Source organism: Capricornis sumatraensis, chromosome X, assembly GCF_032405125.1.
Source record: "Capricornis sumatraensis isolate serow.1 chromosome X, serow.2, whole genome shotgun sequence".
NCBI classification, from domain to species: Eukaryota; Metazoa; Chordata; class Mammalia; order Artiodactyla; family Bovidae; genus Capricornis; species Capricornis sumatraensis.
The window spans coordinates 13,542,016-13,561,762 of NC_091092.1; the positions used below are offsets into that span (position 1 = coordinate 13,542,016).

The 19,747-nt window shown below is 36.3% G+C and overlaps 1 pseudogene; it reads right to left on the reverse strand.

The window, feature by feature from the left end:
- Window positions 1–19,747, reverse strand: part of LOC138071107 (RPA-related protein RADX-like) — a 45,030-nt pseudogene that overhangs the window by 6,043 nt on the left and 19,240 nt on the right.

Below are 19,747 nucleotides of genomic sequence, written 5' to 3' on the forward strand. Positions count from 1 at the left end.
AAAAGCAAGAGAGTTCTAGAAAATCATCTATTTCTGCTTTATTGACTATGCCGAAGCCTTTGACTGTGTAGATCACAATAAACTGTGGAAAATTCTGAAAGAGATGGGAATACCAGACTGCCTGACCTGCCTCCTGAGAAATTTGTATGCAGGTCAGGAAGCAACAGTTAGAACTGGACATGGGACAACAGACTGGTTCCAAATAGGAAAAGGAGTGCGTCAAGGCTGTATATTGTCACCCTGCTTATTTAACTTCTATGCAGAGTACATCATGAGAAACGCTGGACTGGAAGAAACACAGGCTGGAATCAAGATTGCCGGGAGAAATATCAATAACCTCAGATATGCAGATGACACCACCCTTATGGCAGAAAGTGAAGAGAAGTTAAAAAGCCTCCTGAAGCCTCCTGATGAAAGTGAAAGAGGAGAGCGAAAAAGTTAGCTTAAAGCTCAACATTCAGAAAACGAAGATCATGGCATCTGGTCCCATCACTTCATGGGAATGGGGAAACAGTGGAAACAGTGTCAGACTTTATTTTTGGGGGGGGCTCCAAAATCACTGCAGATGGTGACTGCAGCCATGAAATTAAAAGACGCTTACTCCTTGGAAGAAAAGTTATGAGCAACCTAGATAGCATATTGAAAAGCAGAGACATTACTTTGCCGACTAACGTCCGTCTAGTCAAGGATATGATTTTTCCTGTGCTCATGTATGGATGCGAGAGTTGGACTGTGAAGAAGGCTGAGCGCCAAAGCATTGATGCTTTTGAACTGTGGTGTTGGAGAAAACTCCTGAGAGTCCCTTGGACTGCAAGGAGATCCCACCAGTCCATTCTGAAGGAGATCAACCCTGAGATTTCTTTGGAAGGAATGATGCTAAAGCTGAAGCTCCAGTACTTTGGCCACCTCATGCAAAGAGTTGACTGATTGGAAAAGACTCTGATGCTGGGAGGGATTGGGGGCAGGAGGAGAAGGGGACCACCGAGGATGAGATGGCTGGATGGCATCACGGACTCGATGGATGTGAGTCTGAGTGAACTCCGGGAGATGGTGATGGTGTGCTGTGATTCATGAGGTCGCAAAGAGTCAGACACAACTGAGCAACTGAATTGAACTGAATCAAAAGATGGGCCAAAGAACTAAACAGACATTTCTCCAAAGAAGATATACAGATGATTAACAAACACATGAAAAGATGCTCAACATCACTCATTATCAGAGAAATGCAAATCAAAACCGCAATGAGGTACCATTTCACGCCAGTCAGAAAGGCTGCTATCCAAAAGTCTACAAGCAATAAATGCCTGGAGAGAGTGTGGAGAAAAGGGAATCCTCTTACACTGTTGGTGGGAATGCAAACTAGTACAGCCACTATGGAGAACAGTGTGGAGATTCCTTAAAAAGCTGGAAATAGAACTGCCTTATGACCCAGCAATCCCACTGCTGGGCATACACACCGAGGAAACCAGAATTGAAAGAGACACATGTACCCCAATGTTCATCGCAGCACTGTTTATAATAGCCAGGACATGGAAACAACCTAGATGTCCATCAGCAGATGAATGGATAAGAAAGCTGTGGTATATATACACAATGGAGTATTACTCAGCCATTAAAAAGAATACATTTGAATCAGTTCTAATGAGGTCGATGAAACTGGAGCCTATTATACAGAGTGAAGTAAGCCAGGAAGAAAAACACCAATACAGTATACTAACACATATATATGGAGTCTAGAAAGATGGTAACAATAACCCTGCATGCGAGACAGCGAAAGAGACACAGATGTATAGAACAGTCTTTTGGACTCTGTGGGAGAGGGAGAGGATGGATGACTTGGGGTAATGGCATGGAAACATATATAATATCATATAAGAAATGAATTGCCAGTCTAGGTTCTATACAGGATCCTTGGGGCTGGTGCACTGGGATGACCCAGAGGGATGGCACGAGGAGGGAGGCGGGAGGTGGGTTCAGGATGGGGAACACGTGTATGCCCATGGTGGATTCATGTTGATGTGTGACAGAACCAATACAATATTGTAAGGTAATTAGCCTCCAATTAAAATAACTAAATTTAAATTTAAAAAAAATATATAATACCAATTGTGGTTACAATCAGAGTGTTGTCAGAGATATACTATGAATTCTCTGGCACCATACCCGTAGTGTTTCAGATGCTGAGGCACTTTCAGTTGCACTGAGATGAGGGACATACTTTATAACAGTAATTATTCCCTGAATTGCAATGCGCTTTTGTTCCCTATACTGCAAGTCTTCAGTCTCCACCTTCACTTCACTTATAGCTGTCAAAAGTGATGCAACTGCAAAAGAGTAATTCCAAGGAAATTGTAAGTTTTAAAGAACTGAAATGAGAAAAATAAGAATTAGATTTGCAATGTAATTTCACAACATGAAAATTATAAACTTGCTAATAACTTAAGTATGTGAGACTTTATATTTGGCATCCCCTTAGGTGATGTTGGTAAAACTGGCAAAATATATTTCAGTTCAATCGTGATACAGTCTTCTAGTCTGGTGTCTTAATCTGAAACAGAAATTTTACATATTGAATGTAATTTATATATCATACTTCAAACTATAAAGTGTTGCTTAGCCATTGCATAGAAGCACAGATGTTAATATTTTCTATATTCTGTATATAGCATATACTACATATTGCTGGCATTATGAAGTATAGAATGATGCCAATATTTAGCTGATGATAGATCAGTATTTCAAAGTTTCTTTTTTTTCCAAACCTGTGCAATTATCCCACAGCTTTTCAAAAAGAATATATGCTAAACTTTTCAACTATCATATTTAAATTCTACTAAAATAAATTAACATTGTCTCTCATCAGTACTTATTCTGAATCTCAGTAATTTTGATATCATTTTTATTTACAAGTGGAGCCTCAACCGTGTTATATCCAATACACAGTCATCCACAAGTTTTGCAATACACATATCCGTAAGTTTTGCAAACCCACAGATACAAAGAGCCAACTGTAATCACTGTATATCCCTTATGTAAGGCATTTGAGCATCTGCAGATTTAGGTATCCATGGGGCTCCTTGAACCAATCCCCTATGGATACCAAGGGATATCTATGTATCATTCCATAAAAGTGGCCTAATACAGTTGTATCTTGATATCAAATTGTCCAATGTATCCTTTCATATGTTTAATTTAAATAATATTATAGGAGTTGGGATCTACCAACTCAGATTTTATCTCAAAGACCTTAAATCAAGATATTATCTCCATTTAGTCAGTCTATATTCCTTTTTTCTTACAGTCTAATAAAATAAAAATATCCACCTTTATGGGACATATGTTTTTATATCTTGATAAAGATCAAATTATTAATAGTGAGTATTGCTACACTTTGGTCTACTCAAATTAAAGAATAAAGATGACTAAATGACAAGGCATATAGCATACATATAGCATGTAATCATAAATGACTAGTAATTTCATCAGTACCTTTAAGAGAACTACTATACTTCGAAAATTTCTCTGGCACTGGAGGATAGGGGTAATATCCACCCATAACAGCATTCTTCACTTCACCAGAATCGTTCTTAACTTTAACCCACTGAATAAAGTTTTTTACCTTGGCATCATCGTTATATGGCTGGCCTTTATGACATTGCATGAAGGGTAAAAATAAGGAGAAAAAAAAATCACTGTAGTAAACCACCTGGACTTTTTTGTGTATAAAAACATTTTAATATAAGATCAATCTTATGTCACCAAGAAAAGAAGTCAACTTATTCACTATGTAGCACATAATTATACTGAATATGCATATAAAATTATCAAAGATGGTAAATAAATCCTAAATCTAGAAGGAAATCAAACATATTACAGTTTCTGTGGACTACACTGTAGCTGTCTGTAGGATATCAAAAAAAGCCAGAAGAAAAAGAAATCTAATAGTCTGGACTTTTCTAACTATCCAACTGGTTAGCATCTTCTTAGGAGACCAATTTTTATCTATTAACCTGAAGGTATGATAGCGCATATGAACTAAATTTTCTGTGAATATAGCTCAGCATTTAAACTCATGCTTTTGAAATGTACTTAAGCGTCATTTACATCTGATATTATTAGTATGTATTAGATCTGATATTACTCATATTTATAAAATGAGGTATAAATAAAGATGTGTATTACATCCTTCCTAGGACTCTTCTTTGACAAATTTCCTAATTACCAAGATGGTAGCATTCTAGTAAGTAAAACATTTCACAGTACTCTCTCACTCATCTGATTTTTTTGCCCACATTATCAGAGAGAATGGGAAAAAAAATAAACTTGTAGATAAGCAGTGAGACTTTGCTTGCTATGTAAGTAAAATGCAAGTCTGAGGACCAAAATTTAACATACATTTTCATTTTAACAGTTTAAAACTACTGTTAGTTGAATCCTTATTGTGATACAGGGCCAAACAGTCTTCAATCTGTGAAGCCATTTATGATTATCTAACTTAACATTAAGCAGGAATTAAAGTTAACTGAAGGACATAAAATTCTTCAGAAAGTCAGAAAATTGTTGCTTGAATTGTAAATCATCTCGAAGCAATAGATTTCATAGGCTGTATATTCTTTATTGGGGCCTCCTGGTGGCTCAGATGGTAAAGAATCTGTCTGCAATGCAGAAGACCCAGGTTCAATCCCTGGGTTAGGAAGATCCCCTGGAGAAGGCAATGGCAACCCACTCCAGTATTCATGCCTGGAGAATCCCATGGACAGAGGAGCCTGGTGGGCTAGTCCATGGGGTTGCAAACAGTCAGATACGACTGAGCAACTACTGTGCACATGCACACACATATTCTTTGTTAAACCAATCTTATAGTGAAGGAGTTCAAAATAAGGCTGTCTTGTGGTTGAATGTTATAATAGAAAATTTAATTTAATGAAGAGAAAATATATTAGATTTCCAATTAAATATATACAAAGAAATTGCTTACCAGTAATAAACATGTGACTCTCATTTGTAGTGGTGAGGTAAAGCAGTTTAGGTACTTGATCATCATTTCTGACAACTTTCAGCTGTGTACACATGAAATATGTCACTGAAGGAAAAGAAAATACTTATGAAATTATTTATGCATTTCAAAGGGAAATACCTAGATCACAATCTCTAACAGAGTTCTTCTCAAGTTTTACTGAACTCAGGAATCACTTGGGATAATTGTTAAAATGTAAATTCAGATTCAGTAGTTTTATTGTGGGGCCTGAAATTCTTTGCTTAGTGAGATCTTAACACTAGTGATACTACTGTTGTTAGCCCTTTGATCACACTTGGAGCAACAAGGATCTAACACTTTTCCTTTAGGAAGTATTAATACAGCAGCTGCACATAACCGAAGGCCCTGCTTGCTGGACAGTTGAAGAGTGAAAGTCTTTTAATTGGCCACACAACTGAGTGTGAACCGTTATTTCCTACAGAGAAAAAAAAAAAACTGAGCTTCTCCATGTTTTCACTGATTAACCCAATCTAACCTGATCCCTGAAATTACTCTCACTCTTTCCATCAGATAGGGCTACACACTATTAATGTGAACTTGTTTATGCAAGTGTTTTAATTGTGTTTATCTCAATTAGACTTTAAATCTCAAAGACAGGGCTTCTATCATGTATTCTTTTCTGTTGGCTTTCCTCACCAACTAGATAGACTAAAAAGAATCCTTGAAAATGAGGTTATCATGTCTTCAGATTTCAACCACTTTCAAAAGCTATCAACTGTTTTGTAACTATCAGGTTATTTAGGAAGAGTTTACTTATGCAAACATATCTTTAAAATTTTAACTTACTATGTGCCAAAACAGTTGTCTTACAAATCAGGAAATGAAGAAATAAATATAAATACTTGCAATTTCCTATCAACAGTAAGCTCTCATTTGAGAGTAAATATTTCCCTGGAGCATGATAATATCTATAAATTTATTTCCTGTATCTCTCATTTACTAGTTTTTTATTTTGGAGCAATGAAAAGAAATAAAATCTGTTCAAATGACTAAGAATAATTCTCTTGATTTATATTGTTTTTCATTTATTTCAAAAACTATACAAAGATGTGAGTATTCATGATTAAAGATGCTGATGTAAGAATACTAAAGAAATCTCTAATTCTAAGTTCATGGTTGCTAAAAATAAGACATTTGAACCTAACACCTTCTAGCTGTTTAAAATCTCTCTTGACCTTTATATCCTCACCCATAAATTTGTAAAAACATCACCTGTTTAAAAGGTAACTGTAAGTACAAAATTAAGTAACATCTATGAGCAACTAATATATAGTAAGCAGTGAAAAAGTTTTCCCCTTAGTTCTTCACTCTCCTTAATGAAAAGTAAAAAAGGTGGCCCTGGGCCAGCGGTGCCCCAGCATGCACACACCATGGGCCTTCCACAGCACCATGTATCGCCAAAGCCTGTGATTCTGAGCACATACACATACAAAGTAAAATAGATGCCCTACTACCAAAGGATTCTGGTACTGTTCCAGAAGATCCTTAGTTATGTTCTTTATAGGCCTCAAGCTTCCTTAATATTCACCATTTATTTCACAGTTTTTTCCTTCACTCTTGGTCAAAAAATGAAAATGAATAGTGATTGTTGTCAACTCTTGTACTAGAGTAAATCCCACTAAGCTCTATATAGACTTTTCTTAAAAGACATATTTCATGTTTCCGTAAGAAATAGAATGTGACTACATGGCAAAATTTCTGTGAAAAATCATTTGCCAAAACATGTGTCAGTTAGCTATTAAAACATCTATAGTGGCTATAAAGAGAGAGGGATCTGGCCATAAAACCCGTCTAAATTGTCATGAGCGATCATCACTATCAACCATCTATGCCCTGAGAGAAGTTATATGAAAGGTCATAGCCCCACTTACCTTGGAAACCCATACCTTGGTTTTGGTCAAAATTCTCTTTCTGCTCTCTCCTCCAATCATAGTTGGGGTAATGTTTAGTTCTATTCATATACATATATTTTAAAAATTTAATCTCACAAGCATAACGTGGATTTTAATGAGGTAATATCTGAATAGTGGGTAATAGCATTTTACAATAGAGAATAAAGGGGTAGCAGAACAGCCCTGTATATGGTCTCTAGGTCTCCTGATGTTCTACCATTTCTATGTTGTTGCTGATCAAAAAAAAATATATGTAGTGAAGACTGGGAATTTCCCCAATTTTGGCAAGCATTTAACAATCCGTATTTCATTCATATACTCATTTGGAAAACAGCTCACCACATCTAAAATAGCTTTATGTGACAAATTCAAACAAGGAAAAATTTCACTGAAGTTGTTATAAGAAAGTATTAAATATATTTTTCCTCATCAAAATAGGTTTGTAGACTAAGTTGTTACATAAAATACATAGTAGGACATACTTAAATGTCTTGAAATAAATAAAAGTAGTGGAAAAAAATACCTATGTATATGAATAAATATAAGGGGAAAAATCAACACCAAAGTAACTAAAATATTGACCAGGTGGTATAACACCATTAACCTAATATTAATTTCATACTCAAATGACATCATACTTATCACTGTCATTATTTAATTACATAGTTTCCCAATCCTCTACCAGTTAATTCTACATTAGTAAAGTCTTCATTGTCTTAAATGGGGTCTATTAATTCAGTTTCCAAATGGATACAAAGGAAATGGTCTATGCTTTAGTTTCACAGAATTTCAACCTTTTATGTCTAAAATGCTAAAAGTGAGAATTAATAAGAGCACCTGTTTTCTGAAAAACTAGTTTCAATCCCAAATTCTGAATAGAAAACCAGAAGACAGTTAATATCTATAATACCACTTATGATATTAATATAGAAAAAATTTTATATGTGCTATCAGACTGCTTGAATTTGCTAGCTCAGTATCATGGCATTCTGTAAGTTAGTATACTCTACTATTTTTTTTTCAGTTAATGCTCCCATTTCCAAATATAAAATGATAATAATATTTGAACTGAGTACTTGGGTAAATACGTTCAAAGATTTCTGGCTGAGATGTTGAAAACAGCTCCGCTATAAATGGTTGTTCTGAAGTCCCGTCAGCAATGTGAATCCAGCGATATGACCAAAAATCTTCATGGCTATCTATATGGATAGAATATTAGAATAAATGAAGACAATGGATTATGCACATATGAACACAGAATTATTCACTGAAATATATTTTATGACTTTCAATATCAGAAGCTTAGCCTTCTTTTTTAACCGCTGGACCCTTCCTACAAAAACCAAAACTCCAATAACATCACAGATACAATTATTTGGCATCTTCTCCAGTTCTCATCTAAAAGAAGAAAAATTATTAAATAGATATTTTATTTTTAAATAGCAAAAGAGCACTCTACAAATATGAATGAAAATGCATATCTATTTAACTGCTACAGCATAATCTGGGGTAGATTTTGAGCAAATTATAATACCTTGTTTCAGTGAGTAACAGTGAAAATTAATATTTGAGATATTTTACAAGAATCTATTTTTACCTCATAACAAAATGGTGATTTAATTTTGGCAATCTCCATTCTGGTTTCATCTTCTTTTCTGGGATGATAATTATATTAGGAAGATCTCGAATATTCAGGCAGATTTCTGAAAAAGAAATATATTACTTTAATATGATATACATATAAAATAATATACACATGTATATATCACACAGCAAAAAACAGATTGAATGCTTTGAGTCCACCACTAAACCTAAGAACTAGATCATTTTCAATAGCTTTCTTCTATCTATTCTGACATTATCACATCCACTCATCTTTGTGTTTTACTATATACTTAAATTTTTAAAAAGGTTTAAAAAAATCACAAGTGTTTTTGCCCAAATAGTACACTATTTGGATTTGTTTTTGAACTTTAAATGAATGGAGTAATACCATAATGTACTATTCTAGGGCTACTTTTTTTCCCCACTTAAAATTATGGTCTTAAAATTCATTCATGCAGCTGCACGTAGCACTTTTTTTCTCATTTCTACTGTGACTAATGTTCCAGGGTGTTGATATACTACAATTCTATTTACTCTTCATCATATTGCTGGACATATGGGTTATTTCCAGCTTTTGTCATAATGAACAGTCACTATGAATTTTTTTTGACATATCTCCTTGTACACACAGGCAAATATTTTCTAAGGTATTATATCCAGAAGAGAAAACCTGGATTATAAAATATGCAAATGTTCCACTCTATAGGATGAAGAATTCGCTCAGTTGTGTCCGACTCTTTGCAACTCCATGGACTGTAGGAGCCTACCATGCTCCTCTGTCCATGGGATTTTCCAGGCAAGAGTACTGGAGTGGGGCGCCAGTGCCTTCTCCAGCCAGAGAGTCACATTAACATGGCTTCCCAGTTCCATCAGACCTGTGACCTTTGTCCAAAAGGTCAGAGTTTTCAAAACACATACATACAAACACACAAACACAGAATATCCTAGGAAGATCAGATTTAACATTTACATCTCAAAGACAGAAATCCAAGTTTCCCCCTAGAAAGCCTTTCTTAAAGTTTTGTCAAGTTTTTTTCTCCTCATTGGATCATAACCATAGGTCTACCAATCACTTAGGATTTTTCCTAGGGGACTTGGAGATGGAACCTTAGAGGAAGCAATTAGTACAAAATATCTGTGTACTCAAAGCAAACAAACCAAACCAAATCACGCCAGCAGGAAGTTACCCCAAAATAGCAAATGGCAAAGAGATGCCCAGAAATTCAAAAAACCAAATGGCAAGAATGCACCAAATGTGACTTCAAGGTCCCACTAAGCCTGTGACATTTGTGCAAAGCAGCGCCTTACAAACTGGGTGCCCTGTCTACAGGGAGAAACCCCTGAACTAGAACTGGATCCGTTCCTCAAATGGAAAATATCAAGAGACCTCGAGGTGCACCTTGGGGGACTTATCAAAATGTGAATGGGTGTCTCAATACACCAGGTACCCTCTTTCTGATCCTCCAATATTTAGTGTTTTCTCAAGAGTTAAAGTTAGGGATGACACAGACAAGAGAAGAGAACTCTCCCCCATTCTCTGCTGCATCCTTGAAGGTCCACAGCAGAGTCTGTGGGTCAGGTATGACTGGGGCTTTGCCCTATGGCAGAGTTTCTGGCTTACCCACCCACCAGCTGGTCAGCACCAGTCCTGGGACACCTCCATACCAAGCAGCTGCTGCTGCTGCTAAGTCGCTTCAGTCGTGTCCGACTCTGTGCAACCCCATAGATGGCAGCCCACCAGGCTCCCCTATCCCTGGGATTCTCCAGGCAAGAACACTGGAGTGGGTTGCCATTTCCTTCTCCAAGCAGCTAGTCCTGCAGTAACCCAGGCCCACCCACCAGCAGGCTGGCACTAGCCATGGACGCACTCGATGATCCCATCCCTTGCCCAGGGACTGGCTCCCACCTTCCAGTGGCCAGCAGCCTCCACACAAGGTAGGGTCTGGCAGCCAACCAGGCCAGGGGCTGCCCTGCCTACCAGCATGTCCACAGCAGTCATTCACAATAGGAGGGCTCACACAACCCACATAGGAGGCACCCCTAAGCATATAGCCCTGGTGATCCATGCTTATATGGTCAATTGGAAAAATAGCCTCTTCAATAAATGACATTGGGAATATTGGATAGCTATATGCAAAAGAATCAAATTGGACTACTTTCTCACACCATATACAAAGATAAAACTCAAAATGGATTAAAGACTTAAATGTAAGACCTGAAACCCTAAAACTTCTGAAAAGAAAACAGGCAGTATGCTCTCTGACACTGATGTTAGCATATATTTTTGGATCTGTCTCCTCAGGCAAGGGAAATAAAAACAAAAGTAAACAAATGTGACCTCGTCAAACTTTTGCAAAGCAAAGTAAATTATCAACAAAATGAAAAGAGAGCCCATTGAAGGGAGAAGGTATTTACAAATGATAATTCAATAAGGGGTTAATATCTAAAATAGACAAAGAATTTATACAAATATTAAAGAAAAAACTAAATTAAAAGCTGGGAAGAGGACCTAAATAGATATTTATTTTTCTTAGACAACACAAAGATGACCAATGGACATGAAAAGATGCACAACATCACTAATCATTAGGAAACTGCAAATCAAAACCATAATGAGATACCACCACACACCTGTTAGAATGGCTATCATCATAAAAGACAGCAAATAACCGATGTTGGCAGGTATGTAAAGGAAAGGGTACCTTTGTGCACTGTTGGGATTGTAAACTGATGCAGCCCCTATAGACAACAATATAGAGGTTCCTCAAAAAGCTAAAAACAGAACTACCATATGACCCAGCAATTTAACTTCTTGCTATTTACCTGAGAAAACAAAGACACTAATTCAAAAAGGTATATGCACATCAGTGTTCACTGAAGTGTCATTTACAATAGTCAAGATATGGAAGCAACCTAAATGTTCATTGACAGACTAGTGGATAAAGATGTGGTGTGTGTCACACACACACACACACACACACACACACACACACAGACACACAGACACACACACAGTGGAATATTACTCAGCCATCAAAAATAATGAAATCTTGCTACTTGAAACATGGATGGATCTAGAGGATATTATGCTATGTGAAATAAGCCAGATAGAGAGATATAAATACCATATGGTCTCGCGTATGTGTGGAATCTTAAAATATATTCAACAAGCGAAATAAAAACAGACTCACAGATACACAGACTAAATCAGCTGTTGCCAGGGGTTGGGGGATGAAATAGATGATGGGAATTAAGAGGTACAAACTTGCAGTTGTATAATAAGTAAGCCAAGGGGATGTAATATACAAAATAAGAAGTTATAATAACTTTATAAAAACATTATAACTTTCTTTGGGGACAGGTAGTCACTAGACTTATGGTGATCATTTTGTAATGTATGCAAATGTCAAGTCACTATGTAGGACACCTGAAACTAACATACTGTACAGCAATACAGCAACTGTGTTGTGCTGTGCCTAGTTGCTCAGCTGTGTCCTACTCTTTGCAACTCCATGGACTGTATCCTGCCAGGCTCCTCTGTCCATGGGATTCTCCAGACAAGAATACTGGAGTGGGTTGCCATGCCTTCCTCTAGGGGATCTTCCCAAACCAGGAATCGAACCAAGGTCTGCTGCATTGCAGGATTCTTTATCATCTGAGCTACTGGGGAAGCCCAAGAATACTGGAGTGGGTAGCCGGGAACTTCCCGACCCAGGAATCAAATGGGGGTCTACTGCACTGCAGGCAGATTCTTTACCAGCTGAGCTCCCCAGGAGGCCAATACATCAACTATACCTCAATAAAAAGCTCTTATGCTTTTAATGGATTTTACCTTCTTACTAGGTGGTGCAGTGGTAAAGAACTGACCTGCCAATGCGGGTTTGATCCCTGGGTTGGGAAGATCCCCTGGAGGAGGGTATGGAAACCCACTCCAGTATTCTTGCCTGGAAAATTCCAAGGACAGAGAAGCCTAGCGGGCTAGAGTCCACGGGGTCGCAAAGAATCAAGACACAGCTGAGCACACAGACACTCACGCATCCGCACATTGGCAAGGGCAGCCTGTACAACATTGAACAGAAATAGTAATAAAAGACCATCAATGGTCCCCATTTTACAAAGGAGTGTTTCAGGACTTCCCCAGTAGTCCAGTCATTAAGACTCTGCCCTTCCACTACAGAGGGCTCAGGTTCAATCCCTGGTTGGGGAACTAAGATCTGGTATGACACAAGGCATGGCCCCCCCCAAAAAATTTTGGAGTGTTTCTAAATTTTCTCCTTAAGAGTTGTGTTTGTTTTCATTTTGTTTTGCAAACATCTTTTATCAGTTGTGAAAAGTTCCTTTTCTTGCTATTTTCTTTTTAAAATTTATGAATGTGTGTAAAATTTTAGCAAATGACATTTATGGCTCTGCTAGGACAACCTTCTTTAATCTATTAATGTAGAAGTGACACTTGTCTGTTTTTGTTAAGTAAAATCAACTTTGCGTTGCTGGAAAACAATACAACTTAGTCACAACGTGTAATCACTTTTTTAAAACATTTAACAATTCAGTCTGCTAACCTTCAATTTTGTATATCTGTATATATGTTCATAGCTAAAGGTAGCCTTTAGTTTTCCACATTCATAAAATTCTTATTTGGTTTTGATTATCAAGGTTATATTGGTAGCAAAGAATAAGTCAGAGAGTATACCTTCTTACTTTATTCTCTGGAAATTTTGGAATGACACATTCCTTCAATGTTTGCTAGAATTTGCCTGTACAATGATACCTGCCTGGTGGGTGGGTGGTGGGTGTGTGTGTGATTATTTTAAACCTCTGATTCACTTTAATAGTTATAGAACTATCTGGATTTCTTATTTCTTTAATGTCAATATTTTTCTAAGGATTTGCTATGTAGCAAACAAAGATTAAACCAGAATGAAGATGACTGCTGTCTCATTTTGCCTATTACCAAACATGTGACTACAAAATTCTCTTTTACCTTTTCATATATGAGTGAAGAAAGTTTATATTACATGGTATTACCTTGTGCTTAGAAAATAGTTTGCATTTTACAAACCACTTTTTATAGCCATAGTTACTCAGTTATACTCAAGGTCCCTCCCAACTCTAAAATGCTAGCATTTCAAATGAATTAAAAACTTCCTTCACCCCAAACCCTAAACACTTAAGGTTATTACCTCAATATGTATTATGTAATACAGTCTGAAAATCTCAAGACTTTAAAAGGTTTATCATTTGTGTATGTGAACTAAACACTATTTTGTATAAGATAGGACAGAACAATAAACAAAAAGGCAATATACAAAAACCATACATTGCCAGCAAATATGTCCTTTTTTTACAACAGAATTTTCATCTTCACAAGCTTCCATTTATTTAGTTTCTTTAAAATTACATTAGTTTCTATAACTTACAACTATGTGTGTAAGCATGAAAAAATAAACCAAGCTAAATTACCCCAATGGTTTGTGTTCCAACATCAACACCTAGAAGGCAGTGATAGTATCACAGATCCTTATTTCTGTACTGACCAAACTGGCCCTCGTTGCATACTCTTTCTCATGTATTCTCTCACAATATTGAAACTACCCTGTTCTTATCCCTAACCCTTACTTACGTTTTCCCCAATTCAACCCATTCTCCTACTCTCCAGACCATTCACTCTTTCCTCAACTACATTTTTGTTCCTTTCCTCTCCCCTTCCATTCATCCTTTTTTCTTACCGTTTACTGTCAGCAGTCTTTCATGTTCATGTAATTTGTTCATCTTACATATCTGTTACCCTGTTAGACTAATTATTTTTTTAAATTGGAGTATAACTGTTGTGTTGGTTTCTGCTGTTCAACAACATGAATCAGCTATAAGTATACATATATCCCCTACTTCCCACTCCTCAGGTCATCACAGAGGACCTAGTTTAGCTTCCTGTACTGTACAGCAGCTTCCCACTAGCTATCTTTTTCACACAGAGTAACGTATATGTTTCAATGCTACTCTCTTAATTCGTCCTACCCTCTCCTTCCCCTGCTGTGTCCACAGGTTCTCTATCTATGTGTTAGATTAATTCTAAGGGTAGAATTCTATATTACTTATCTTTGTGTTCCCTGTGCCTAGCACAGTTTATAGAACTTTTTTTTCCCCTTTAAAAGATGATCAATCACACTGAGATTTTTAAAAATAGATCAATAGTTTTCAACCCTGGCTGGACATTAGAATCCATCTGAGGAGTTTCAGAGATACAACAATGTGTGGTCCCCTCCTAAAAATAAGTATTAATAATTCATGGCCATGGATCTTTAAAGCTCCCCAAATGATGCTAATGTATCAGTAGTATTGAGATCCACTTATACAAGAACACTAGGCAAACTATGGCTTGTAGATGGCTGCCTGTGTTTTGCAAATAAAAGTTTTACTGTAATACAGCTATGCCCATCCATTGACATGTTATCTTTGGTTGCTTTCACTCAATAAAGACAGAGCTGAGTTGTTGTGAAAGAGACTATACTGCTTATACATCCTATAATATTTACTATTAAGCTATTTATAGAAATAGCTCCCTGACCCTTGATGAAGAGGGAAAAAGTCCTGTTACTTATTAAAAAGGTGTGGGATAACAGAGACTGATGCTAACACTGATAAGTAAAATTTTTCTAAAGACTAAAAGGTGCATTTTAAACATGTTCTCATTAAAGCTCCCATTTTAAAAATGATTTCTGTATTTGTAATTATTCACTTAAAAGTATAAATAGCTTTGCCTAGTGGGCTGCCGTCTATGGGGTCGCACAGAGTTGGACACGACTGAAGTGACAGCAGCAGCAGCAGCAGCAGCAGCAGCAGCAGTATATCTTAAAAAGAGAGTTTATATTGTGAAAATCTGGCCCTATAATTCTATGTAGCAGAGGTAGCATAGAGCTCAATTCACTTTCACTGCTATGTTTTAATAACTATTTATCTACTGACTACATGCTGTCTATTGTCCCACTTTCCATATGTTTTTAAGGTTTAGAAGCAGCTATTAGTACAGACTCATTTCTAGATTTGTCCACAGCTACATAGAAACTGTGATTGAAGTTAATTTTCTTTATATCAGAAAATACTGCATTTAGTAAAAAGAACACTAGGTTAGGTTAGGTTAGGTGTCAGGAGAACTAGGTTTCAATTTTCACTATGCCAGTGATCAATTATATGACATCAACAAAGTCACTTACCTTATCTGCTATTGACAAAGGAGGTCTCAATTTTTACTAAAAAGCAATTTTGTCACTTGGAGATGCATGGTTGTGGGAAAGAATTTATAAATTGGCAGAACAATAATACACGTATAGAATTAGCTTCCTCTTGCCAACTTTCACTACGTTTTCTTAATTAAATCTCAACAGCAATCAGTTTATTTTCTCCCATGATAAAGAGTAATGTGATAATGGACTAGTCGTACCAAATTAATTAATATCTTGTTCACCCAGCCAGATTGATGTCTACCATCAATAGCCGGTAGACACTAATACAGAATCATACGAAATTGTCCTAAATATATGTTTCAGTAAACAGTGAACAAAGGCTACATTAGCTGAACATTCTTTATGTAATTAACCCTAATAGGTCAGCTAGGGAGTTCAGAATACACAGAAATACAGGTCCAGTATAAAACTATGACAAACCAAAAACAGTGCTTAAAACTGTTGACTGATGTGTCCTACAATTTTCAAAAATGGAAATTCAAAGAAGTCATATCCACACCTTAAGCAATCACTTAATATATTAATTCTAATGTTCCCCAAATATCAAAGATGATGCCAAGATATCAATACTGTGATTTTAATACTAATTAGGAAGAGTCCTTTCAAGATTACAATAACTGGCAATATTTGAATACTGATCATAAGTTATATAACATTATTATATCAACTTTAAATTTCCTAGTTTTGATAACTATACTGTGACCTGTGACTGTGTAACAGAATGTTCTTGTTCTTAGGAAATAGAGAGTAAAATATCACCAAAGTGTTTAGAGGTAAAGGGATATGTATATATGATGGCTGCCACTTACTCTCAAATGGTTCAGAGGTGAGATCTATCTATCTATCTATCTATCTATCTATCTATCTATAGTGGAGAAATGATAAAGCAAATGTTGCCAACTGCTGAATCTGTGTGAAGGGTATACAGGAGTTCTTTATACTATTCTTTCAACTTCTGTGTAATTTCAAAATCATTTCAAAATAGAATGTTGACAAAAGCCCTTTGAAATGGCACCTTGAAGTAACAAAAACTATATTCAAGTCACTAATTTAATATTTTAATACAAAAATGAAAGAAAAGAAAAATAAGTAAATCCAAAATGGCACTCATTCATTAATCAATAATAAACATCTCAGATGCTTTTCCTTAATAAATGAATAAATACACTTATTAAGTGATTGCTCAAAATTGTTTTATGGATAAAGGAATTTAAAGGTTTGTCAGGTTCTAACAGCTTCAGTAATTTTTAAGTTCTTTTGACTGATATGGTACTTTGCAAATTTATACAAACAAAATACTGATAAAATAACAAATTCACTGAATACTTAACCCATTGTAGAAATTAGTTTGATCTGTGGATCCACAGAAGAGGCTGCATCCTGAATGGATAACTCTTTTTAACAGAATAATTTTGAAGCAGAAGAACTAAACCAACATACAGACTTTTGTACCACTCAGGACACAGGGTATTCCACATAATCACAGACACTGTGCTTGAGCTGCCAGCAACTTCCAAAAAGGTCTAGGAAAAAAAAGGTAAAAGCATATATTTTTACTTAATAAATGCATATTTGTTACTTTAACCTACATGATGTTCAAATTTTATTTTTTAAGAATGAGGAAGCAAAATTATAGGAGAACCACTGAATAATTTATGATGTAATATGAGAGACTCTGTAATGATGAAAAGTTATGAATGAAGAACTTTTAGTAATGTGAGAAAATACTTAAGAAAATGTTAAATGATACAAAATGTTATATATACTATGATTCTCATTTTGTAAGAAAATTTACTATGATATATATGACATGCTGCTGCTAAGTCACTTCAGTCGTGTCCGGCTCTGTGTGACCCCCATAGACAGCAGCCCATCAGGCTTCCACGTCCCTGGGATTCTCCAGGCAAGAACACTGGAGTGGGTTGCCATTCCCTTCTCCACTGCGTGAAAGTGAAAAGTGAAAGTGAAGTCGCTCAGTCGTGTCTGACTCATAGAGACCTCATGGACTGCAGCTCACCAGGCTCCTCTATCCATGGGATTTTCCAGGCAAGAGTACTGGAGTGGGGTGCCATTGCCTTCTCCGATGATATATGACATAGTTATACGTAATATATGATAGGGGACTTCCCTAGTGGCTCAGCAATAAAGAATCCACCCGCCAGTGCAGAAGACACGGGTTTGATCCCTGGGTCGTGAATATCCCCTGGTGAAGGAAATGGCAACACACTCCAGTATTCTTGCCTAGGAAATCCCATGGACAGAGGAGGCTGGCAGGCCATAGTTCATGGGATCACAAAAATTTGGACATGACTTGGTAACTAAACGACAACAAATACATGATAGGAATGCACATATGCATATATGTGGTATATATGACATAGATATGCTATCACAGACATGCATATATGGGAGACACATACCTGTATGTATATATATGATCTATACATACAAAACGGGGGAATAAAACACACTAATATTAACAGTGATTCTCACTGAGTGGTAGGATTTGGGTTGATATCATTTATCAGCTTTATATATCTTTATACACTTTGCAAATTCCCTAGAAGTATGTATCTTTTATTATAAAAGCTTAGCAAAGCACTCAAAATAATTTTTGATAATGTGGAAATACAGTAAAATGTTAAGTTTTTAAAAAATGGGACAGAAATCAGCATTATATGCACAGTCAAGATAACAGAGACGTGTCAGATAGATTTGACAATTAAGGTCTCTATAGTGAGTGACCAGCTGAAGAAAAGAGCCAAATTAATTGTGTTGAGAAGTGAACAGGAGGCAAGGCAGTGAAAACAACTAGTGTAGACTACTTCAAGGAGCTTGCCTGAAGGAGAGAGAGAATACAGGTGTCCTGACGTCAAAGACTGTTTTCCTTTTTTAAAATGGAAAATTATACTATATATGTGGGCTTCCATGGTGGCTCAGGGGTAAAGAATCTGGCTGCAGTGTAGCACATGCCGGCGACACAGGTTTGATCCCTGGGTCAAAAGATCTCATGGAGGAAAGCATGACAACCCATTCCAGTATTCTTACTAGGAAAATTTCATGGACAGAGGACTACAGTCCATGGGATTGCAAAGAGTTGGACACAACTGAAGCAACTGAGCATGCCCACAGAGACTATATATTACTAATATTTATATGCTGGTATAGAAATCTCAGTAAAAAAGGAAAACATTGAAGATCCAGAAAAAGGTGTGAAGGAGACTAGCTGGATCAAGGAAACTAAAGAGCACTAATACAGAAATAATTCCTTTTTGTATAAGAAACTATATAGAAAAATACCCTGAAATATATATTTATGTTCATTATTTACATTACTAAGTTGAACTTTTAACATGTTATTTAAACATAAATTATCCTAATGAAGATATCAGGTCTGCAAGTTATAATTTATGATTGATAAATTAACATATAACATCTTATCACAATTCATACTTGGTATGGCTCAATCATCTTTTTATCGGGTCTTCCATAGTATCGCAGTCTTGATTTATATAAGATTCTCACAAGCAATGGAGGAAAATTCTTTGTATTAGACCACATCATCTCAAGGTGAGAAAGGGAAATTATTTTGGTATCTAGAATACAAAAAAGAAAAAATATGTCATAGTAATTTCAAAATTCTATTTTATTAGTTAAAAATGGTACCCAGATCAGACCCAAATCAACTCCTTCTCACAAGCTAAGCCAGTCTATATACTTCTCACATACAAAACTTAGCAATAAAAAATAACCTTAATAATGGTTAAATGGTATGGTTAGGTTAAATGGTAAGGTTAAATAAATGGTATTTAACCTTAATGGTTAAATACATATATATATGTGTCAGTTCAGTTCAGTTCAGTCGCTCAGTCGTATCCGACTCTTTGCGACCCGATGAATCACAGCACGCCAGGCCTCCCTGTCCATTACCATCTCCCGGAGTTCACTCAAGACTCACGTCCATCAAGTCA